Consider the following 25,418-nt stretch of genomic DNA (forward strand, 5'->3'; position numbering starts at 1 on the left):
AATTTTGACCGCGAGCTCACATCCTCCTATCTTTTAATTCTTAGATTCTTTTTTAAAACTCAATTCTTTAATCCATCTGAAATTTAATCGTGAACCAATGGCTAAAATTGAAGACTTAAAAGTGAAGGGGCTCCTGGGTGGCTTAGTCGGTCAGGCATCCGACTTCAGCTCAGGTCATGATCTCAGGGTTAGTGAGTTCGAGCCCCGCGTCAGGCTCTGTGCTGGCAGTGGAGAGCCCACTTGGGATCCTCTGTCCTCCTCTCTCTGCTCCTCCCCCCGTCATGCGTGCGTGCTCTCTCTCTCTCTCTCTCACTTTTTCTCTCTCGCTCAAAAATAAATAAACATTTAAACATTTAAATGTTTCCTGTAAACCTATGAGATAGTTGATGTTATTATCGCTGCTGTACAGATGAGAAAGCTGATGCCCAGAGAGGGTAGTATGTTGCCCATGGGCGCCGAGCCAGTAAATGGTAGAGGCTGGGTATAGAGCCATGCACTTGGCCGCTTCATTGCACTGCCTCCTGATCCCTTCCAGCCTCCCGAGCAGCTCAGCTGAAGGACCCTGGCCTGGCCACCTCACCTCCAAGGTTCTTGCTGCTGTCACTCCTCTCAGCGAGGCCCCCAAGCCCATGTTTTGGGCTTGAGGCCCGCCGGCAGCGCTGGGCGCCATGCTGAGGACAAGGGGACAGTGCCCCCCCACCCCCCCGTAGTCCTCGGGCCGCCATCCATGGACGGAAAGAGCTCTGGGCTCAGGTGCTGTCCCCAGGGTGCCTGCCACTTTCTGGCATCCCGGAACTGTCCCCGAGGAGCCCTGCCGGCCTTCGTGGCCTTGGGAGATGTACTTAACCTTTCCGTGCCTCGGCTGGCATCTGGGAGGAGATTCAGTTACATGGTAATGAGCCCAAGTCCTGCAGGGCCTGCCTCTTAATCACCAGCTGGAAAATGCAACCAGCTAAGACACGGGCAGGCCACCCGGCCACGACCTCATTAACCTAATCCCGTTAGCTCAGCTGCGGGGAAGGTGACCTTCTGGAAAGGAGGGCTCTGCGTCCAGGGATGCCGCATCTGGGCGAGCTGCGCTGTGGGTGTGGTACACGCGTGGCCCGGCCATCGTGGGGGTGGCAAGGCGTCCCCGTGGCTGTACCCAGAGAGGGCCAGCGAGACAGCCGCGTGCCAGCCACGTGGTGCGGCCTCCGTCTCCGTGGGAGGCCCTCTGCCAGCACCGGCCTCAGCAGCACGCGGGGCTGGGGGCTCTGAAGCTGGGCTCCGGGTGTCACATACTCCCCATGGCAGCTCATACCTTCCACCTTTCCCAGGCTAGGGAACCTGAGGCTCAGAGTCGTCCGGGAGTTTTCCCAAAGACACACAGCAGCGGAACTGGCTTTGGTCCAGCGCGGGCTCACCCCGAAAGTCCACACTTCTGGGAGAGTTACAGAGATGTCAGGGTGCATCTGTCATGTGTTCCTGCAAAGCGTCCCTGCTTGGGGGTTCGAACTTGCGGTGTGTGTCAGGGGATCGCTAGAGACTCGAAGCCCGCCGTCTGCATAGGACAGAAGAGGCCTCTCGTCACTGAGGGCTCACTGGGGCTCTGGCCTCCTGCGGTGCTGGCCTGCGGAAAGATGGGGTGTCGGCCTGTGGGTCTCCCGGGCTCCTGGCTTTGTGGGACAGTGTGAGCATATCTGCCTCTTTGTGTGTGTCCTTGGGCTCCTGCCGGACAGACACTCACGTCGCCTCTTCCCACGTGTCAGATTGTATTTCCCCCCCAAAAAAGGCCACGACACTCGTCAGAGTTCCACAGGTGCTTCTAAAACCTTGCCAGGCCCCCAGTGAGGAGGCGGGGTCCGTCCCCCCTCCTTCAAGGGGGAACTGCATCGAGGACTAGGTGGAGGGGGGAGCGGCACAAAGTTACCTCGGACACCGGTCCTCAAAGGCGAGGCACCTGCTGCTTTCTGTCTTGGGCCGCATGGCTTTGGAACGCAGCGGCCACGCTGTGAGGAAGGCCGGGCCACGTGAACAGGCCGTGTGTTGGGGTGGCCCCAGCTTGGGTCCCAGCCCTCAGTCTCCAGGCCACCCCATCCGACACATAGTGGGGCACACACAAGTTATCTCTGCCGAGCCCTGCCCCGTTTTGCACATCTGTGAGCAAAATAAATGATGTTACGGGTTTAAAAAAAATTTTTTTTAATGTTTATTAATTTGAGAGAGAGAGACAGAGCATGAGCGGGGGAGGGGCAGAGAGGGAGACACAGAATCCCAAGCAGGCTCTGAGCTGTCAGCACAGGGCCCGACGCGGGGCTCGAACCCACAAACCGTGAGATCATGACCTGAGCCGAAGTCTGATGCTTAACAGACTGAGCCACCCAGGCACCCGACGTTATGGTTTTTAAGCCACTAAGCTTTGGAGTGGCTTGTTACACAGCCATAGTGACTGGAATATTCTGGACCCACTGCTTGTCCAGGAGCAGCCTGTCAGGCTAACACACAGGGCTGCCCAGCCGGGTCATGCATATTGTGGCCGACTCACAGGCAAGGGCATAGCTCCCTGGGCCTGGGCCCCAGTTCGAGGCTGTGCCAGCCTCAGAGTGGGCTTGTGTGAAGGGTCTCGTCCCAAGGGGACCCCCTTATGTTTTCTCCTGACAAAGCCACTTGTACGGGCTAGCTGCCTCTCCGCCCCCACATCGTAAGTTCTTAGAACGTTTTTCTTCATATCTAATAAAACCTCCACTTTTACATTTCCATCCATTTGTCCTAATTCTGTTATCTAGGTCCACACAGAGCTAATCTGGTTTCATTCCAGTGTTTGGATGATAGAAGACATCCCTCTGTCTTCTACTTGTCTGGTTAAACCTCATATATTTTTTTTTTTTTAATGTTTATTTATTTTTGAGAGAAAAAGAATGTGGGCTGGGGAGGGGCAGAGAGAGGGAGACACAGAATCCGAAGCAGGCTCCAGGCTCCGAGCTGGCAGCACAGAGCCCGACGTGGGGCTCGAACCCGTGAACCGTGAGACCTGAGCCGAAGTTGGAAGCTCAAATGACTAAGCCACGTAGGCACCCCTAATCTTCATAGTCCTTACAGCCTTTCCTCTTAGAAAAGTTCTTGGATTCTTCAGGGTCCTGGCCATCTTTACCCTTCCGTCTTTGCGCTTGATGGGCTGTGTAGTGTTGTTTTCCCAGCTTTCTTGAAAGGTCAGTTGAACCGGGCGTTGACCATCAGCTCCAGGCCCGTGGGCGGGAACTCCTCACCGCCCAGGAGTCAGGGACTCACTGTTGGGCCCAGAAGGCCAGGCCTGCATTTGCCTATAAGGCCGTAACACTGCATCCATTCAAAACATTGTCTTCACTGCCCAGAGGCCCTGTACCCACGAAGAGTTTACTCTCCGTTCCCCCCCTCCCCTGGCAGCCGACAGTCCACTTTCTGTCTCTGTGGATTTGCCTTTTCTTTTTGTTTCTTAAATGTTTATTTGTTTATTTTTAGAGAAAGAGATGGGGAGAGAGAGAGAGTGAGTGAGCGAGCATGAGCAGGAGAGGGGCAGAGAGAGAGGGAGAGACAGAGAATCCCAAGCAGGTTCCACACCATCAGCACAGAGCCCGACGTGGGGCTCTTTCTCACGAACTGTGGGATCATGACCTGAGCCGAAATCAAGAGTTGGACGCTTCACCGACTGAGCCACCCAGGCGCCCCCAACCTGTCCTTTTCTTACTTTATTTCTTAGCCTTAATTCCTTGCTAATGTGCACATGTATTGTTTTTTATCTTCCCCTCCCCCCACCCCCGTCTGCCCATCCAACTAGAATGGAACCTTCCCGAGGCCAGGGATTTTGTGTGTTTGGTTCACTGTCCAGAGCCTGGCACATAGCAAGTGCTTAATAAACATTAGCTGGATGAATGAACGGCCGCTCTGCCCTGGTGCCCAGAGGATCTGAAGCCGCGTTGGGGGTGCTGTCTCCCGGCCCTGGGTGTAGAGACGAGACTGACCTCGAACCCACAGCTAACCCTGCTGACTCAGCAACCTGTTCCTGGGTGGTGTGGACGGGCTGACCCGAGACCTCTCTGGATGCTGTGGTCCTCAGATGGGAGAAAGCGGGGAATGGGCCAGGGCTTGGGAGACTTTCCCGACTTCTGCTCTCTGACACGGGTGACGAAGAGCATCTAGCAGATGCAGCAGGTGGTGGGGGGAGGGGGGGGAGGGAGGGGGCGGGTCCTATAATCCTGGAGTGGTAGGAACCCAGTAGTTCCCCGTTGAGGTGTGGGTATGAATTATTTACAAAAGAGGGCCAGTCCTAATACAGGAAAGCACAATGTACCCTTTATGTTATCATCGAGGTGTCATACGTGTGTGTGTGTCTGGGTGACTTTGCATGTGTGTCTTAGGCAGAGGTCTGTGTGCGTCTGGATGTGTCCATGTGTACCGAGGGATGGGTCTCAGGAGGGCGGTTCTGGATTCCGCCTCCGTGATGCTTAAGACAGTCCCTGGTGTATTTCTGAGACTGAGTGTCATTCCTTTATCTCCTTCTGTTCGATTTCTCCAGCACCATGGTTTTCCACCCTGGCTGCACCCGAGCCTCATCCGCAGAGTTTTATGAAGTACCGATGCCCAGGTATTACCCCCACGCTGGTTAAATCGGTTCCTGGACGTGGGAGCTGGGCACTGGGATGTTTTTGGAGCTCCTCAGGTGGCTCGAGCTACAGCCAGGTGTGTGGGTCAGCCACACCTATGAGGTGCACATCGTGAGGGAGCCTCACTGAACTTGAACCGGGGAGGTTTTGGTGCTGGCTTTGCCATTAACTCATCTTTGACCTTGAGCAGGTTACTCTGTCTTTCTGGTTCTTAATTTCCTTTCTTTCTTTCTTTCTTTCTTTCTTTCTTTCTTTCTTTCTTTCTTTCTTTCTTTTTTTTTGGAAGTTTTTATTTATTTTTATTTTTTGGGAGAGAGAGGGAGAGAGAGCACAAGCAGGGGAGGGGGCAAGAGAGAAGGAGAGACAGAATCCCAAGCAGGCTCCAAGCAGACCCTGATGTGGGGTTGAACTCACAAACTATGAGATTATGACCCGAGCCAAGATCAAGAGTCAGATGCTTAACCTACTGAACTACCCAGGTGCCCCTTTATTTCCTTTCTTTTTTTTTTTTTTTTTTTTCAACGTTTATTTATTTTTGGGACAGAGAGACAGAGCATGAACGGGGGAGGGGCAGAGAGAGAGGGAGACACAGAATCGGAAACAGGCTTCAGGCTCTGAGCCGTCAGCCCAGAGCCTGACGCGGGGCTCGAACTCACGGACCGCGAGATCGTGACCTGGCTGAAGTCGGACGCTTAACCGACTGCGCCACCCAGGCGCCCCTATTTCCTTTCTTCATACGATGGGAGTCACTACGCCTTCCTGCCCCTTCCCTGGGTACTTCCCTGGTCACTACGCCTTCCTGTCCACCTGCTGCCCATGGTTTGAGGTCATTTACATGAAAGAGTTTTGTACATTCTGAAAGGAAGGCCACGCGGATGCAAGGGAATATTATTAGCATTATTTGTGTCAGCCCTTTGTAGAGACCAAAACATGAGGCCAGAGGTGGGTGCATAATTACAGCGAGGTTGTAGTGAAACACCAGCTGGGGTCTAGCTGCTCTGTACTTTTGTTCACTTCTGGGAGTTAGCTTTGCAAGAAAGTAGCCAAATCCAGTAACACCTGTGCTTGTAATTCCAGGAGCTGCCACTGGGTGGTGCCTGATCTGTATTTGAGGACCTGTTTTGCCCTCTTCGATGAAAATAAGATTATTTACAGACATAAGCATTTATATATCAAGACAAGCCCTTAGATACCCTTCTCATGGGGTCTTTGCCCGATCAGGTGGTGGCTTTCATTCTGGCCAGAGACTGGGTTTCCGGTTCCTCCTCTCCTGATAACGTCCAGCAATAGTAGCCTAGACCCTCCTTCTGGGGCCTGAAGTCTGCTTTGCCCACTCACATCTCATGGCAACACAGGGAGCTTTGCTGCTGGCAGTGAACCAGGGAGAGGCCTGCTTGGCTCCTGTGCAGACTTGATCAGTCCTGGAGCTGCTTCTTCCATCAATCTGGCCTTCTCTGCTCCTCCCCCTGCCCCCTGCCCCCCGCCCCCGCCCCCTTGCATTAAAGGGGGAGAATCTGATTTTCTTCCCCCAGGAGCTCATTCTTTGCAAGTCACGTTAGCTTTCTTGCCTTTCCGTGATCAGTGATCAGGAGATGTCCCGGGGACGGGTAATTGTAAAAGCTGACTGACAGTTTTCTCTTCCTGCAATTAAGGAAGAGAGACTTTGGCAAGGAAACTCAACCCTTCATTCCCGCTGTCTTTGAAACTGAGCCCCGTGGACAGAATTTCTTTGCATGAAATCACCCAATACTTTCATGCAGCTGACCCAGCAGCGTTCATCAGGTTTTCTTACGAGAACCTAAGTGGGCTGTTTGTTTGATTTTTTTTTTTTTTTCTCCACCCCTAACTGTTTGAACAGACATCTGAAATACACAGTGGTGGATGTTATGGCCCAGCTGGTATAAATACACCAAATATTTGGAAGAACACACATGACAAAGGTTAATAATTGCTTCTGCGGAGGGCACTAACAGTTTGGGCTGGTCCATGTTGTTCCATAAAATCTTCTGTGGCAGGGGAGGCTGGGGGATTCTTTAGTGATCTAGTGCAGCCTTAATTCACTCTGTCCGATCCCAAAGAATAGATACAGAGTGGGAGGGGACGCCCCCACCCCACCATCTTGACTAGGGGTCCAAATCCCCAACGGTCCTTTTCCTAGGCTTATGGGAGCTCGCGGGCACAGATGAGGTGCTCAGTTAGGGACCAAGGAAAGAGGTTCCTGGGAAAATTGCCAGATGCTGTCAAAGTGATGCCTTCACTGGCCCCCACGGGAAGGTTAGCTTGAGTGGTGACTGAGTGTGAGCAGGGAGAGCGCCTGGCCTGAGTGGAGGCTGGGAGTCTGTGTGTCTTGTGGTCTCTAGACCTCTCTTCCCTTCTTTCTAGAACTTCCTTTTAAACCACCCGGAAACCCTTCCTTTCCCCCGTTCCCTGGAGGTGGGGACGTGTGCCATTCACCTTTGGGTCCCTCACGTGGAGCACAGTGTTTGCCCATATGCCACAGAGTCTGCTCATTTCTGGTCCAAGGGTTAATGTTTCAAGGTCGTTGACCTAGGAGTGAGATCAGCAAAGTCCAGCCTGCTGCCTGTCTTTGTATTGCCCATGGGCTAGGCATGGTTTGCACGTTTTTAAAGGATTATAGAAGAAGGAGGAGAAGAAGGAGGGGGGTAAAGAAGAATGGGAGACATGACAGTGGTCACATGTGGCCTGCAAAGCCTAAAATGTTTAATATCTGGCCTTCTATGGAAAAAGTTTGATGACCCCTGACCTAAGGAAGCTTCTTAACCCAGATTGCACATTAAAATTGCCTTGGAGAGGGGCGCCTGGGGGGCTCAGTCAGTAAAGCGCCTGACTTCGGCTCAGGTCATGATCTCACAGTTCATGAGTACAAGCCCCACGTCGGGCTCTGTGCTGACAGCTCAGAGCCTGGAGCCTGCTTTGGATTCTGTGTCTCCTTCTTTCTCTCTCTCTCTCTCTCTCTCTCTCTCTCTCTGCCCCTCCCCCACTCACACTCTGTCTCTTTCTCTCAAAAAATGAATAAATATTTAAAAAAAATTTTTTTTAATTGCCTTGGGTTTTTTTTTTTTTTTAATTTTTTTTTTTCAACGTTTATTTATTTTTGGGACAGAGAGAGACAGAGCATGAACGGGGGAGGGGCAGAGAGAGAGGGAGACACAGAATCGGAAACAGGCTCCAGGCTCTGAGCCATCAGCCCAGAGCCTGACGCAGGGCTCGAACTCACGGACTGCGAGATCGTGACCTGGCTGAAGTCGGATGCTTAACCGACTGCGCCACCCAGGCGCCCCATAATTGCCTTGGGCTTCTAATACATTCTAGTGCTTGGACCTCGTAAAGCCCGAGTTGGGGTCTGGGGCATCTGTATATTTTAACAGCTCCCTGGGGGACTCATACTCCCAGGTATCCTGGCTCCCACCTCCCTCACTGTTACCCTAATTTGCTTCTGATCCCATGTTCCCACTTGGTCCCAGCCACCCTGAGTGTTCCCTGTCCTGGAGTGAGGGTCTCCTTAGGGTTGCCTTGGGTCTGAAAGGCGTGTTTCACCTGGAAATAAGTGAGAGGGTGGGCGGGGCCTCAAGGCCGAGCAAACTAGAGACTGGAGGTCTGATAGCTGAGCTGAGCCCTCAGCCCCACCCCCAAAGCATGGAAGGACTAAAGACACTGGTCGCTTCCTATTACTGATTTTAAGTTTAATTCTGTTGTGATCAGAGAACATACATCGTATGATTTCAATTCACTTGAATTTGTTAAGATTTGTTTTATGACCCGGCATATGGTCTGTCTTTTGAATGTTCCACGTATACTTGAGAAGAATGTCTTTTCATTCGTTTTTTGCTGTTGTTGGGTGGAGTGTTCTATAAATGTTAATTAGATTCAGTTGGTTTATGGTTGTTCATTTCTATCAGTTCTGAGCTGATGGAAAATTCCAACTTTATGGTTGACACTTGGCTGATTTTCTCTCTACTAGTTCTTTCAGTTACTCAGAGAGGAGGTAAAGTCTCCTAACAGACTCTGAATGTGTCCCTTTCTCTTTCTCATTTCCATTCTGTAGGTTTTTGCTTTATATTTTTTGAAGCTCTGTTATTAGGTACATATACATTTATGATTGTTCTGTCTTCTGGTGAATCGACCCTTTTATAATTATGTAATGTTCCTCTTCATCCCTGGTAATTTTCTTTGCTCTGAAATCTGCTCATTCTACTTTACTATAATTTTATAATGTATATAGCCACTCCCAACTTTTTGGTGGCCATGTTTGCACGCTGTATCTTTACCCATCCATTTATTTTTAACATACTAATATCATATTTGAAGTGAGTTTTTTGCAAACAATATATAATTGGATAATTTTAAAAAATCCATTGGTATAATCAGTATCTTTTTGTTTATGTATTGGATTTAGGTCTACCATTTTACTATTTGCTTTCTCTTTGTTGACTCTCTCTTTTTAAAATTGGTTCCCTGGTTTCCACTTTCCTGCCTTTTTAAAATTCCACTTCAATTTTACTTTTGTGTTTTTGACTCTACCTTTTTTTTCAGAAATGGGTTTTTTTTAGGGGCACCTGGGTGGCTCAGTCAGTTAAGTGTGTGACTTCAGCTCAGGTCATGATCTTACCACTCGTGAGTTTGAGCCCCACATCGGTCTGACAGCTCAGAGCCTGGAGCCTGCTTCTGATTCTGTGTCTCCCTCTGACTGTGCCCGTCTCCTGCTCACGCTCTGTCTCTGTCAAAAATAAGTAAATGTTAAAATTTTTTTTTAAAAATAGGGTTTTTTTAGTGTCTCTAGAGATTACAGTATACATACTGCACGTACCTGCTCTCATGTACCGCTTCTCACGGAACATGGAGACCTTCTCATAATGTAGGTGCCTTGGCCCTTCCCCTTATATGACAGTTATCATACATCTTACACGTTAAACTTGTGGTCAAGAACTTGAGTTATTTTTGGAATTAATTTTGGTTACTCAGCTCCGTCCGTTTGATGTCCCACCACTCTGATACCTGGCTAGAAATCCAAGGCTAGAAACATGACATATGGAATGTGGTGAACATGTTTTTTAATAAAGGAAAAAAGGACAGATTTTTATAGATATACCCAAAGTGGGCGTTGGCAACAGAAGGCTGCCATTTTGTAACTGATTTTGAACATTCATAAGCAGAAATGGGAGAAACTTGGAGAAACGGGGAAGAAGATGTTGCTTTGGCTGAAATGTCACAAGAGTGAGGAAATAGGCTATCTGGGTGAGACTGGGGAGATGAAGAAGCCTGGTGGGCTGAGGAGGAGAGAGTGTTCAAGAGCCATGGACCTCTTGATTTTGCTGTTGGAGCAGAAAGACTTGGATGGTTGAGTTTGAATCCCAGCCCAGCCACTTGGAAGTCATTTGATTCTGTGAGATTTACCTCCCCTCTTCCAGCCATACTTTCCCTATAAGAAAGCTGTGAGGTGACAAGAGTTTATGTGCATAAAGGAATGAGGCACTTCATAAATGGTGGTGATTATCACTGCCACCCAGGCCTCCCTATGTGTAGTCTGTGCCCTCACAGACATGTAAAAGCAGCTTGTTTTATTCTAAAAATATTGACCTGAGGTTCACCCTCAGAAACTTTCCCTTACTGGTGTTTCTCAGCTCTGGCTGCACATTAGAGTCACCTGGATTCCTTAAAATATGTTTGGCCCCTCCTTCAGATGTTCTGATTCAGTTGATCCAAGAGTGACAGATAAATGATAGATAGGTAGATAGATAGATAGATAGAGATTAGATAGATAGATGGATGGATGAATGGATAGACAGATGATTGATAGATGGATAGATAGATAAGATAGGTAGATAGGTGGGTAGGTGGGTGGATAGATGGATGGATGGATGAATGGATAGGTAGGTGGGTAGATAGATTGATAGATAAGCTAGGTAGATAGGTGGGTGGAGGGATGAATAGATAGATAGGTAGGTAGGTAGGTAGGTAGATAGATAGATAGATAGATAGATAGATAGATAGATAGAATGGATCACTGAGAAATCATTGTTCAAATGAGAACTTTTTGGTTATAGGAGGTGCAAATGTGCAAATGCAGGTGTCTGGTAACTGAGACATCTCTATCTCCAGGTCTCCTTGAGTGTGGTCTATACTCTCCTAAGCTATGCCAAAGTAGCCTCCCCCCCACATCTTTTTATTGAGCTAATTTTCAAACATACATGAAATAGAGGTAATTATTTAATGAACATCCATCACTCAGCTCCCAACAGTTACCAGATTGATTTCATCGATCTTGTTTCGTGTACCCTTCCCCCTCCAGCCCCTTTTTTGTCCCGGATCATTTTTTAAGCAAATCCCAGATATCATGTTATTTCACAGTGGCTAACGTTGGCTGGGATTTGAAATTCACTAAACGAAGCCTCTTAAAGTTGTGGGCAAATGCTTGAGCCATTTAGGAGACCAAATCCTTCATAGTGTTTCCTAATCGAAGAAAGCCTTGGAATCCATCTGACGTAGATGCGATTGATGTACGTGCACTTTCATTGTGTGTATGCTAATCCAGCATTAATGGTAAGTAGCTCATGTAAATAGGTAGTTAGCATCATGCAGCTGATAAACAATGCTGAAGTAGTTTAATTTTCATGACATAACCCACAATCACAGAAAGACACCGCTAGTACTCTTCAACAAAATCCAGAGACCTATGGGTCCAACTCCCCAAAAGCCAGCATTCAGCATTCCCAGGACTCAGAAGTCTGGCACTTTCTGTCAGGCCCCCTCCCGTCCCCATCCTAGGCTCCATACTGCCAGTACCGAATGTCTCAGATAAGATGCCTCCGATGGCCCCCAATCTGCCAGGCCCTGATTTGAAATAATTTGCAGTGCAATGATAGGCTGTGACCAGATGATCTTAGATTGGTCTTTGCTCTCAGTGGAGAAGCAGAGCTACAAGACAGTGAAAAAAACAAATGGTCCTTTGATGGGAAAAAGAGAAAGAAGAATAACTTAAGATGTTTATTGTTCATTCCTTCCGTGGGTATTTATTGAACACCTGTTGTGTGCCAAATAGTGTTCTAGATATTTGGAACATTTCAAAGAACCAAATGGACAGAGATCTCCGCCATCATGCTTACCTCCCCCAATGAACAGCACCCCGCCCCCCCCCCTCCTACCGCCAATCCACTTGCCCACAAGTCAATTTTGTCATCCCTGTGGTCAGTTGTTGCCCTCATGCCCTCTCTGCCAGCCCTTTGTTTTGGGAGACCAGGACTACAGAAAGGGACTACAGCAAAGGGAGGTGGGCAAGAGGGGGAAAGTGGTGAATTTCCCAGACACCTCTCAAACCACCCAAGCTGGCCTTGGGCAGGGGTCTGAGCCTTTGTGGTGGATAAATGTGACCTTTCTGCAGAGAAGATGAGGAAGTGAGTGCCAGGTTCTCAGTTGCATGATGGAAGACCCAAGGAGAAGGGCTTGGGACAAACATAAATGGGTGTCCTACGTGCCCAGGTACATAGGAAAACATCGCGATGCCCAAACATTGGCAATATCTGCTATGGAGTCTGGAATGGGGTAAAGTAGGCACTTTGTCCCCTTAATCCCTACACTAAATTTTGAAATCCCTCTCTCCCTGTCCAACCCCCTCCCTCCCACCTGCCCCCCTCCCGGGGATCTGTTTTCCGTTACTATAGCTTAGTCTCCACTTTCTCGGGTTTTATGTAGAGGGAATGACACAATACGTACTCTTTTACACCTGCCTTCTTTCACCTAGCGTTAGCATTTGGAGATGAATCCCCATCATTGCCTTCATCGGTAATTCATTCTGTTATTTCTGAGGAGTATTCCACTCTATGCGTCACGCAGCAGTTTGTGTATGTACTCACTTGTTGAAGTGTTGATGGACATTTGAGTTGTTTCCAAGTTTTGGCCATTCCAACTACAGTTGCTACAAACATCTGCCTCCAAGTCTTTGTACGGATGTGTATTTGATTTTCTCTTGGGTAAATTGCTGGGACTGGAGTGGCTCGGTCATCTGGTAGGTGTTTGTTTAAGGTGCGAAACTGTCCAACACTTGTCCAACGGGGTTGTACCGTTTTACATTCCCGTCAGCAATGTGTGAGAATCACAGCTAGTCCACATGCTTGCCAACTCTTGGGGACGTCAGTCTCTCGCATTTTCATTATCCTAAGACGTATGTAAGGATACTTCACTGTGGGTTTAATGTGCCTATTAATGGATAATGACGTTGGACATCTTTTCATGTTCTTACTTGCCTTCCTGTCTGGTGAAGTGTCTTTTGCCCATTTTGCTTTGTTTGCTTGCTCCTTGTTAACATTTGCGAGTATTTTATATGTTTTAGATACAAGTCCTTTATGTGATAACGTGATTTGCAAAGTTTCCCAATTCCCTTACCAGTGTCTTTTGCAGAACAAACTTTTTCTTTTTAAGTTTATTTATTTCTTTTGAGACAGAGAGCATGCGCCCAAGTGGAGAAGGGGCAGAGAGAGAGAGGGACAGAGAGAGAATCTCAAGAAGGCTCATTGCAGACCCCGATGTGGGGCTCAAACTTACAAACTTCAAGATCATGACCTGAGCTGAAATCAGACACTTAACCAACTGAGCCACCCAGGTGCACCAGAACTTCTTTAATTTTTAAGAAGTCTAATACATTAATTTGTTCTTTTTGGATTGTACTTTTGATATGTCCAACAACTTTTGCCTACCTCAAGTTCACAAAGATTTTTGTTTTGTTTTTTAGAAATTTTCTAGTTTTTGGTATTCCTGTTTAAATCTACGATCCATTTTGAGTTATTTTTGTACAAGGTGTTAGACGTGGATCATTTTTTGAATGTGGATATCTGGTTATCCCAATACTATTTATTGAAATGACTACCCTTTTATTTTTTTATTTTGGAGAGAGAGAGAACTTATAAACTTATAAGTGGGACAGAAGGCCAGGGGGCTGGGGAGAGAGAAGAGAGAGAGAGAGAGAGAGAGAGAGAGAGAGAGAGAATATGAGAATCTTAAGCAGGCTTGGTGCTTAGTGCAGAGTCCAACACAGGGCTCGATCCCATGATCCTGGGATCAAGACCTGAGACGAAATTAAGAGTTGGACACTCAACTGACTGAGCCACCCAGGTGCCCCTAACCCTTTCTTGACTACATTGCCTTTACACCTTTGTAAATAAAAAAAAAAGTCCTTCATGTATCTCCGGATCTATTTTTGGACTCTATTCTGTTATGTTGATTGAATTTTCTTCTTGGTGCCTTCACCACATGATATTGATTATTCCAGCTTTATAACAAGTCATGAAATCAGGTGATGCTACGTCTTGTCCATTTCCATATGAATACTGGAATGAATTTGTGAATTAAAACAATAGTCTTTTGGGATTTTTATTAGGGTCATTTAACTCTGTAGATCAATTTGGAGAAAACTGACATCTTAAGAATGTTAAATCCTCTGACCCATGGATAAGGTGTATCTCTCCATTTATTTGAGCTTTCTCATTTCTCTCAGCAGTATTTTATAGTTTTCAGTGTAAAGAAATGTCCTTTCTCTGATGTTTTTTTTAAATTAAATATTCAATTTCTTTAATAGATACAGGCTATCGATTTTGTTTTTTTTCCTGAGTAAGCATTCATAGTTTGTGTCTTTCAGGGAATTTGTCCATTTCACCTAATTTGTCCAACTTACTGGCATAAAGTTGTTTGTGTTAGTCCTTTAATATTTTTAAAATCTCTATAAAATCTATGCATATCACTCTTCTCACTTATGATGTTGATAAATTGTGTCTCTGTTTTGCCTAATCCATCTGGCTAGAGGTTGATGAATTTTATTTATTAAAGAACCAGCTTTTGGTTTCATTGATTTCTTCCTTTTTTTTTTTTTTTTAATTTGCTATTCCATTGATTTCTAGTCTGATCTTTCTTTTTTTCTGCCCTTCTGCTTCATTTGGGTTTATTTTGCTGTTTGTTTGTTTTTTTTTGTTTTTTTTTGTTTTTTTAAGATGGAAGTTTTGGTTGTTTATTTAACTCCTAATATAAGAATTCAAAACTGTACATTCCTCCTAAGCACTTCTTTAGCTGAATCCCACACATTTGGATATGTTGTATATCATTTTTTTAAATGTTTATTTATTTTTGAGAGAGAGAGAGAGAGAGAGAGAGAGAGAGAGACAGAGTCCAAAGCAGACTCCAGGCTCTGAGCTGTCAGCACAGAGCCCAACATGGGGCTCGAACCCACAAACTGTGAGATCATGACCTGAGCTGAAGTCGGATGCCCAACTGACTGAGCCACCCAGGCGCCCTGTGGTGTATCATTTTTATTCAACTCAAAATACTTTCTAATTTCTAATTTCTCCTTTGAATCATGAACCATTTAAACATGTAATAATTACTTTCCAAATATTTGGGAGATTTTCTAGATATCTTTCTGTAATTAGTTTCTAACAGAATTCTTTTTTTTTTTTTTTTTTTTAATTTTTTTTTTTTTCTTCAACGTTTTTATTTATTTTTGGGACAGAGAGAGACAGAGCATGAACGGGGGAGGGGCAGAGAGAGAGGGAGACACAGAATCGGAAACAGGCTCCAGGCTCTGAGCCATCAGCCCAGAGCCTGACGCGGGGCTCGAACTCCCGGACCGCGAGATCGTGACCTGGCTGAAGTCGGACGCTTAACCGACTGCGCCACCCAGGCGCCCCTATTTCTAACAGAATTCTATTATGGTGAGAGAATGTGCTTGGTAGGATTTGAATGATTTAAAGTTTATCGACACTTGTTTTATGGCCCAGAATATGATTTGTCTTGGTAAATGTGCTATGTTCACTTTAGAAGAATGAATATATTCTGTTGCTGTTGGGTGGAATGCTCTATAAATGCCAATGAGGTCAAGTTTGTTGATATTGTTCAAGTGCTGAATCTCCTTGCTGGTTCTTCTATCTACTTGTTTTATCAATTATTGTGACAGGATGTTGAGATCTAGGACTATTATTGTGGATTCGTCTATTTCTCATTGCTGTACCATTAGTTTTTGGCTAATGTATGTTGAAGCTTTGTTAACCAGGTGCATTTTTACGTCTTCTTAATGCATTATTCCCCTTGATCACTATGAAATGAACCTCTTTATCTCTGGTCATTTTCTGTGCTTTAAAATCTACTTTGTCAGAGGTGTCTGTCAGGGTGGCTCAGTCGGTTGAGTGTCCGACTCCTGATTTTGGCTCGGTCATGATCCCAGGGTCATGGGATCAAGCCTCATGTTAGGGGCTTGTCAGTCAGTCCTTCAGTCCCTCAACTTAAGATCCCCTCTCTCTCTCTCCTTCTGTCCCTCTCACTGACTCTTGCTCTCTCTCTAAAATAATTTTTTTAATGTTTTTGTTTGTTTATTTTTGAGAGAGAGCCAGCCAGAACGTGAGTGTGGAAGGGCAGGGAGAGAGGGAGACACAGAACCCGAAGCAGGCTCCAGGCTCTGAGCTGACAGCACAGAGCCCGATGCGGGGCTCGAACCCATGAACTGTGAGATCATGACTGAGCCGAAGTCAGACACTTAACCCACTGAGCCACCCAGGCTCCGTTAATTATATTTTAAAGAGATTTAAGTAATATGTTAAAAATCTTATATATTTACCCATGTAGTTATTACTCTTTTTACGTTTATTCCTTGAGTAGATCCGTATTTCCATCTCATGTAATTTTCCTTTGCCTCAGGGACTTCTTTTATAATTTCCTGTAGTGTTGCTAGCGATGAATTGTTTCAGGTTTTGAATTTCTGAAAACATCTCTATTTTGCCTTTGTTTTTTAAAAGATATTTTTGCTGGATATAGAAATCTTAGCTGTCAGGTTTTTTTTTCTTTAGTACTTTAAAGACGTTGCTACACTTTAAAGTCTTAACACTTCCGGGGCGCCTGGGTGGCTCAGTTGGTTAAGCGTCCGACTTTGGCTCAGGTCATGATCTCGCAGTTCGTGGGTTCGATCCCCGTGTTGGGCTCCGACTTTGGCTCAGGTCATGATCTCGCAGTTCATGGGTTCAATCCCCACACTGGGCTCTGTGCTGACAGCTTGGAGCCTGGAGCCTGCTTCGGATTCTGTGTCTCCCTCTCTCTCTCTGCCCCTGCCCTGCTCGTGCTTTGTCTGTCTCAAAAATAAACATTAAAAAATAAATTTTAAAGTCTTCACACTTTCATTGTTGCTGACGAGAAATCTGTTGTCGTTGTTATGTTAGTTTCTCTGTAGGTAACTTGTCTTTTCTCTGGTACTTTTAAGCTTTTCAGTTTCTCACTGGGTTTTGAGCAATTTCTGTATGATGTGCCTTAGTACAGTTTTCTTCTACTTTCTTACGGTTGCATTTTCTCCGAATTCTGGGTCATATTGTCCTGCTTCTTTGCATGCCCCGTAATCTTTTATTGGGTGCCAGGCATTGTGAACTTTAACTTGTTTGGTGCTGGGTGTTCCTGTACTCCTCTAAGTATTTTTGAGCTTCGTTCGGTAACATGGTTAAATCACTTTACAGATGACATTGGAGCCTCCAAGGGTAGTTTAGTGACGATGTCGTTTGGCCAGCGAGTTGCACAGTTAAAAACTAGAACACTTTGTTCTGTGACACAGTTAAATTGCTTGGAAACTATTTGATCCTTTGGGGGTTTGCCTTTAAATTTGTCAGTAGCATTCAGCCTAGAACCAGTGCTGGCCACTAGGGAAGCAAGACCCTTCCGAGTATTCCCCTTAATGTGTGAGTTTTCAGAGCGGTTTGTTGGAACAGATACTCTTCCTGGCCCCATCGAACACCTTTTATTGTGCCATCTACAGCCTTCTCAGATGGGGGGGCGCCTGTCGTTTAAGCATTCAACCCTTGGTTTCGGCTCAGATCACGATCTAAATGGTTTCGTGGGTTCAAGCCCTGTGTTGGGCGCTGTGCTGACAGCACAGAACCTGGCTGGGATTCCATCTCTCCTCCTCTCTTTGCCCCTCCCCCCACTCACGTTGTCTCTGTCTCTCTCAAAAATAAATAAATAAACTTAAAAAAAAAAATCTTCTCAGATGATTCTTTCCGCAGCCTTAGGTAATTTCCTTCCACCCACCCTTGCCAATCCGTGCCTGCCGGGAAGTCAGTTGGGAGCCTCTGCGGATCTCTTTCTGTACAGCTCTCCTCTGTGGTACTTCGTTCTTAAACTCTGCCGCCTTGTTACCTTTGAACCCTCCCTTCCTTGTCAGCTCGGGCATTTGCCGGCCTTCACTTGGATTCCGCCGCCTGCACCGTGGCCTGGGAACTCCCTCCGGGCATCGAGACAGGGCAGTTGTTGGGATAACCCTATTCGTTTCCCGTCTCTCAGGTATCTCCACCTTTCATTACCTGAGGCCCAATGTCTTATAAGTAAGTTGTCATTTCACATGCTTTGTTTGTTTTTGGTCGTTCCAGACAGGAGGGTAAATCCCATCTCTGTCCCTCCGTCTTGGCCAGAAGTGAAACTTCATGATTTACTCCTAATCCAGAGGGTCTCAAACTTTGGCATATATAAGAATCACTTGGTGGGGCTTATGAAAATGCAGATGCTCCTACCAGTCATGCTGGGGCCTGGGGAGGGAACAAAGAATCTGTGTCATAGTGCGGAACCCCGACGCACTGAATGTAGACCTATGTCCACCTTTGACCTGCAGGCTGAGTGGGCTCTAGAGATCTCACAGTGCTGGGGAGTCAGCCTGCGTGGTTCCGATCCCACACCCGCCTGTCACTAGCTGAACCTCTGGATCATCTATTATAACACCCTTGCAGGGTTATAATAACTATTTTTTTTTTTGATTACCTATTTTTATTTTTATTTATTTATTTATTTATTTATTTTTTATTTTTTTATTATATGAAATTTATTGTCCAAATTGGTTTCCATAAAACACCCAGAGGATAAGCCATGCAAAGTGCTAGCACGTGGTAAACAACGAAAGCTAGTTATTGTCGTATGCATTATCTCACTCGATGGGTATAAGATCCCACTTTGCAGGTGACATTGGAGCCTCCCAGGGAGTTTAGCGAAACCGTTACTTGGCCAGTGAGACGCACGGTTAAAACTAAAACCCAGGGGCACCTGGGTGGCTCAGTTGGTTAAGCATCTGACTTCGGTTCGGGTCATGATCTTGCAGTTGGTGAGTTCAAGCCCCACATCGGGCTCTGTGCTGATGGTGCAGAGCCTGCTTGGGATTCTTTCTCTCCTTCTCTCTGTCCCTCACCTGCTTGTTCTCTCTCTCTCTCTCTCTCTCTCAAAATGAATAAACTTAAAAAACAAAAAACAAAAAACTAGAACCCAGGTCTCACAGCCAGTCCAAGTCTCTTTCTACCTCCGTTGAGTCTGAAAGACAGGTGGAGGGCCACCAGCAGGGGGAGAGGGACCACAGGTGTGTGTGTGTGTGTGTGTGTTGGCAATAATGAGGGGAAACTCCCCATTACACTTTGCAAGACAGCCAAATCACCTATCAGCTTTCTACTTCGTAGGGGTTACCACCAAATGGTGGTGCTTTATGTTATGCTAAGTTCTAGACTGCACTCCAGACTAAAGCCCCCGCTGCTGGAAGTGATGTGTGTGGATGTCTCTTGTGTGGCTCTTACTTGGCCTCCAGGATTCAGGGAATTGGAAGCATGTGTGTGCTGGGGGAAGGGCAGGCTCTGGATTTATGAGCTTTGCCCCCTCCCTCCATCCCACCTCCTCCCGGTTGCTCTAGCACATTCAGAAACTCTTCAAGTGAAAAGCTATTTACAATACAGAATAGGGTCTATTCATGGACAAGGTGAGTAATGAGGCCACAAGCTCAGGCCACTTGGCTAGCTTGTCGGGTTTGGGTTCGAAGCACTTAACTGCCTGTTCCAAGCCATCCTCATCTTTGATTTCCCTTTCTTGCTTTTATACTCTGATTCCATCCCAGACCTTCTCTGAGCTCTCTTTGTAAGCCTCCTTGGTTTATGGGGAAGCAGGGTGTTTTGTTTTTTGTTTTGTTTTGTTTTTTGTTTTCTGTTCCGTGCACCACGCCTATCAAACCCATTTGAAAAGTTGGTACATGAAAAGCATGAAGACTTTCTTTCGCCAAGTCAAGCAGACCAAGCAGGGTTTGGGAATGAAGGATAATGGAAGTACAAATGTCGTAGAACTTAAGTAGAACTATATTGATTGGTACGTTTGTAATTAACCAGGATTCTTTCGGGTTTGAACCACTGGTGGCACGGGACATGGCTGGGGGGAGGGCAGGGTGATTTATAGGCGTCCGCCCATTGCGTGGCTGGGTAATTGACCCCTACAGTCAGCTTATATCAACTAAATGACGAGGGCAATAAGTGGGTTTCTCTACTGGAGGCAGTTCAGGCCCCTGAAGTCCTGGGTGAAAGCTGTGACGTGCCCACAGCACTGTGACGCGACCCTTGATCGATGCCTTCCGTTGGCTTTGGAGACCACGTGTCGGGGCACGTGGTTCGTGGGCCGCCTTGGCCGTCACTGTTAGAGTCAGCCTCCCAGAGTCGCACACGGGGTGAGAGAAAGGACGGGACTGAATGAGCGAAGCTACACGCAGGCCTTCGCTGGCTTGTTTGTACCTTTCCAAAGCCCCTGACGTGTGTCACCCAGCATTCTTGTCAAACAGCCGTCTGAAGTACGTCGTGCTGGCCTTGATCCTCCCATCCTATAGAAGGGGCTCCGGAAGTTTCGCTGAGCACAGCCTGACCCACCAAGCAGCCCTCTCGGGCCTTGAGAGAGTCCTGTGTCACCGGCAGCCCCGTGTGTCCACCCAGAGAGGAGAAATGGGGCAGCAGACGAGGAGGGAAAACCTAAGTTCCCATCCAGGCTCTGTGAGTAGCAGGCTGTGTGGCCTTGGGTGAGTTGTTTCACGTGCTGGGGCCTCAGCCCTCTCACGTGGAAACATAAGTGCTCAGGCAAGAGAGGTGTTCCCTGATCGCGAGTAGGGGTTCTAGGTGCGGCTGGACCCGCCTGGCCTCCTGCCTGGTGGGCCTGGGGCGCATTTGCTCGCCGTGGGCTTGAGCCTCCGGGGGGGGGTGGGGGTGGATGGCTACCTACCATGAGGACCACTTCTCACCTGTGCTGCGTGACCCCCTTGGGGTCTGTGTCATGAGTGTGGGGAAGGTAAACCCACAGGTGAAATGAAACCAGCTGAAGACTTGGGGATATTTTAAAGGTGGTGAACGAGGGGCGCCTGGGTGGCTCAGTGGGTTGAGCGTCCGACTCTTGATTTCCGCTCACGGTTCGTGGGATCAAGCCCCCACATCAGGCTCTGCGCTGACGGCATGGAGCCTGCTTGGGATTCTCTCTCTCTTCCCCCCCACCCCTCTCTCTGCCCCTTCCCCGCTCACCCTCTCTCTGTCTCTCTCCCAAAATAAATAAATAAACATTAAAAAAAAATAAAGGTAGTGGGACACCCTGGTGGCTCAGTCGGTTAAGCATCTGACTTCAGGTCACGATCTCATGGTTCGTGAGTTCGAGCCCCACGTCGGGCTCTGCGCTGACAGCCCAGAGCCTGGATCCTGCTTCGGATTCTGTGTCTCCCCCCACCACCTCTTCGCTCCACCCCTGCCTGCGATCTCTCTCTTTCAAAAATGAATAAACATTAATTAAAAAAAAAAAAGTAGTGAGCAAGACAAATGTGTCATGGAGCAAAAGGCAGCATTTGTGCGACTTTTCAAGAGCAGAAGTTTTTCGAGAAATTCCTTGTTGGAGGCAGGCCTCTCCCAGCTCCACCCCGGTCTTGCCCCTTGTCGCCTCTGCGTCCCAACGCCTTGGTTGACAAGCCTCCCAGGCAACGAGGGAGGGACGCTAGCAAAGCCAGGGGGCTCCTGCTGGGAAAGCGGGGGGGGGGGGGGGGGGGGCAGGAAGGGGCAGAACAGCAGCCGCCCAACAGCCTGTGAGTCCATTCTCCTGGTTGCTCTTTGCAGGCGGTTGAGATAGGCAGTCTCTGGTTTCATTTGTTCCTCCCCGGATCCCTCAGGGCTTGTGGCAGTTGGAATGGATTGTTTTGAAGGTTTCAGAACTCTAATGGAAATCATAATACACCTGTTTTCTGCTCTTTGCATACCCATCTATGGCTGTTTGATTAATAAATCATGGGGAAATGAATTAATTATTCCTTAATGATTAGTCTCCTTGGCAGACAACATATTTCAAGGCGAGGGAGATGCAGGGAAGAAATAATAAAGGAGGGAGGGCCTTGATGTTGAATCAGTTGAGGAGGAACGCAGGATCAGAGGCTCCTGAGGGTTCTTTCCAGGCCCACGGACCTTCCGGGGAAAGGCTGCTCAGTGTTAGAGCTGCGGGAGGCTGGTGGCACCAATGGTGGGGCATTGGGGGTGACGGAGGACAAGGGGGGGCACAGTCTCTGCAGGTGCAGGGAGTCGTTAGGTCAAGAGCACGAGGCGGTCAGTATGTGTGAGAGTCACATGAGGGCCATCCTGGCCTCTCTCCCAAGTCGCTGTGCCCGAGGCAGACGTTCGAAAAACACTGGAAAGACCCAGGATCGAGGGGCTTCAAATAATACAGCCAGCCGTTCAGCCCAGCGGTTCTCAAACTGAGGTTTGTGTCAGAATCCCCAGGGGGACCTCTTTTTTTTTTTTTTTTTTACAGTGCAGACAAATGGGCCCAGTTCCCAGAGTCCCTGATTCAGAAGGTCTAGGGTGAGACTGAGAACCTACCTGTCAAACAGGGTCCCAGGACCACACTTTGAGAGATGCTCTCTTCCCCAATTGCTTCCAACTCGATTTCTCTCTTCCATGGCTCTTCAGTCACCCTTCCCCACCCCATCCTTTCCCCCATCATCTCACTCCCTCAGGACCTCTCCCTTTTGCTCCCCGGACTCTTCTCCTCCCTCCTCCCTCCTCCCTCCTTTTTCCTGCACCAGCCTCCTCACCCCCACAGCCTCCCACACCCAACTCTCTTCCTTTTTTTTTTTTTTTTTTTTTTAAAGTTTATTTATTTATCTGAGAGAGAGAGAGAGAATCCAGGTGGGGGAGGGAAAGAGAAAGAGGGAGAGAAAGAATCCCAAGCAGGCTCTACACTGTCAGCACAGAGCCCAACGCGGGGCTCAAACTCCTGAACCATGAGATCATGACCTGAGCCGAAACCCAGAGTCAGATGCTCAACCCGACTGAGCCACCCAGGTGCCCCCCCCCTCAACCCCGACCCCCACCTCTCTTCCTAAGCAATGGGAAACCTGAGTTTCTTGAAGACTGAAATGCAGACAAGACTGGAAGAAAAACCAGTCCAACTCCCTGGCCAGCAAAGGACACTAGTCACAGGCCACTGGGGACAGTATGGGCTGGCCAGCACGCAGAGTTCCCCACAGCTGATTGATAGAGCCGCCTAGGGCTGGTGCAGCCTGGCAGGACGCCTTGTGACGGTGGGTAAGGTTTGCTCTCTGGTGCCTGGGGAGATGTAGGAGACGGGGTCACCTGGAGGACAGCCTCCAGGCTCCCAGTTCAGCTTCAAAGATCTGTCCCCTAGAAGATCTCAGGCTTGAGCACGCGTGCGTCAGAATGCGCCGGAGAGCTTGGTCAATGTGGTTGCTGGGCCCACCCCACAGCCTCTCACTTTGTAGGTCTGGAACAGGAACCCCCTGGATGGGGGCAGGTGAACCCGGATGAGCTGGTATGGAAGGGAAGCTGGTGAAAAATGGCTGTTTGGTGGCGGGGGCTGACACGGGAGCAGTCAGCTTGGAGAAGGAGGAGAAGCAAAGAAGCAAAGGCCGGAAGACGCTTGTCAACTGGGTGCTTGTATTCCGGAAGCAGAGGTGGGCCAAATGCATATCCAAGCGGTCAGCCTGTGAAGTATCATCTGTATGCACGTTCTTTCTTCACAGGCCGACTCGGGGAGTTTGGGGGCACCAAGCCCGGCAGTGTGGGGGCATTGCAGAGAAGTGGGGGGAGGCCGTGGGACTCTGTCCCTCATCTCCCCCTCCCTTCCCGGCAAGTCACCAACTTCAGATGCTAAAGGATCTCCCAGTAGGAGCCGTCTGCAGGATGCCAGAGGGCCTTGGGTGCCCGGTCCTTACACACAGACAGAGCACTTGGTCATACGGTGAAACCTTGGCATTCCCGGCACCGTTCGGTTTCCAGCATAAATGAGTGCAAACAGCTATTAGCATCTACTGTCTCGCTAGCACGTGTCTACCAGGAACTAACACAGCCCACGTCTATGCCACATGCTTCTAGGTGCTGTGATGTGAATCCCCGTATCACACACAGCCCTCCCCCTACCACCGCCCCCAAAGTGCCTAATCTGTCTCACAATCCTTCTGTTGCAAACAAGGAGAGATTGTTGAAGGATGAACAAAGGTGAGGACACCTACATTCAGTCTCTGTTACCACCCTGAGCTTGTCTGTCAGCCTCTCTTTTCCCTTAGGGTTGGTTTTTACCTAGAAGGCTCTTTGGTCCCTCATGCAAAGGCTTGGCCTTTTTCCAGGCTGGCCTCAGCAGCGGCCGACTCAGGATCACTTTCCCCCTTTCGCCACCGCACCGTAACGTCGCCGAGAAATGAGCTGACTCCCAGGAGCCTCAAGGCTACTGACCGTGGGTGGGCCGCAGAGCCTGGCTGGAGCCACTCTTCCCCAAGGATGCTCGTGCTCCCCTGAGTTTGCGGGTCCCTACAGTAAACTGTAGCACCAAGGTTGTGTGAACTGCTGACTTGCCTATTAGTGGCAGATTTGACTTTATTTATTTTTTATTGTTTTATTTAGAGAGAGAGAGAGAGTATGAGCGGGGAGAGAGGGGCAGAGGGAGAGAATCTTAAACAGGCTCCACGCTCAGTGTGGAGCCCAACCCCAATGTGAGGCTCGATCCCCCGACCCTGGGATCATGACCTGAGCTGGAATCAAGAGTCGGACGCTCAACCAACAGAGCCACGCAGGGGCCCCAGACTTGACTTCAAATAGCTTTATAAATGACAGGCGCGAAGTTCCTGGAATCATCAGGGGTCTGAAATTTCCAGCTCTACAGGTGATTCCTACCAAGGAGCAGAGATGCTCTCCATGGCATTTGCCCCTTCAAGAGGTTGTAGGATTCCCAGAAGGCCAAGAATGCCCAGTCACCTTTGATCCTTGAGCGTGTGATGCCATTATTATTAGCCTCTAATAGGCAAGGATCACCTAGAAGGTCACTCAGCCTGTCAGTGGCAGACTCCACTGAGAGTCTGGGTCACTGGAAAAGCCCAGCCGCCATCCAAGGAGGAGGGACTGCAGGGATGGTTCTGGAGAGCCCTTGGGAGAACTTTCTGGGAGGATGAACCCAGCTCCGTGAGGTCCCGCCCATAGAAACTCGGCCCCTCCTGTTTCCCTCCTCCCTCTCTGGCCCGCCTTGCCTCGCCTCTCGTGACAGGCACTCATGCGCTCACGGCTCTGGCATGTGCAGTGACACGGAGCAGTGTGGACGCCTGGTCGGGCCAGAGTGTCGGTCACCTGGTCGGTCGAGAGTGTTCCTGGGCACGCAGCACAGCCACGTCGAGGCCCGAGGCACAGTGGCTCCTGAGCACGAGGGTGCCTCACCTCCTCTGGGGCGGCCCTGATTGCTTGTTGTGCCCGAGGCTCAGCAGGGCCCTGGAGAAGCCAGTCAGCAGTTTACGGAGGGGAAAGGGGCAGCCTGGGTACCTGGGCACCTGGGCTCCTGGGCTCCGGGCTTCGGTTCTGCATCTGCTGCTTTGCAGCTGCCTGAACTTGGGAGTCATTACACCCGCCAGCTTCAGTCTCTGCCCATCTCCAAAATAACGGGGCTGCTCAAGATCTTTGCTCTTCTTTTTCTCTTTTTAAAGTTTATTTATTTATTTATTTATTTATTTAT

General features: G+C 48.4%; 1 protein-coding gene across 1 annotated transcript in view; it reads left to right on the forward strand.

The window, feature by feature from the left end:
- ADPRM (ADP-ribose/CDP-alcohol diphosphatase, manganese dependent) overlaps nucleotides 1-25,418 on the forward strand; it is a 293,792-nt gene that overhangs the window by 61,725 nt on the left and 206,649 nt on the right. The gene's annotated exons all lie outside the window — the stretch shown is intronic.

Source organism: Leopardus geoffroyi, chromosome E1, assembly GCF_018350155.1.
Source record: "Leopardus geoffroyi isolate Oge1 chromosome E1, O.geoffroyi_Oge1_pat1.0, whole genome shotgun sequence".
Classification (NCBI taxonomy): domain Eukaryota; kingdom Metazoa; phylum Chordata; class Mammalia; order Carnivora; family Felidae; genus Leopardus; species Leopardus geoffroyi.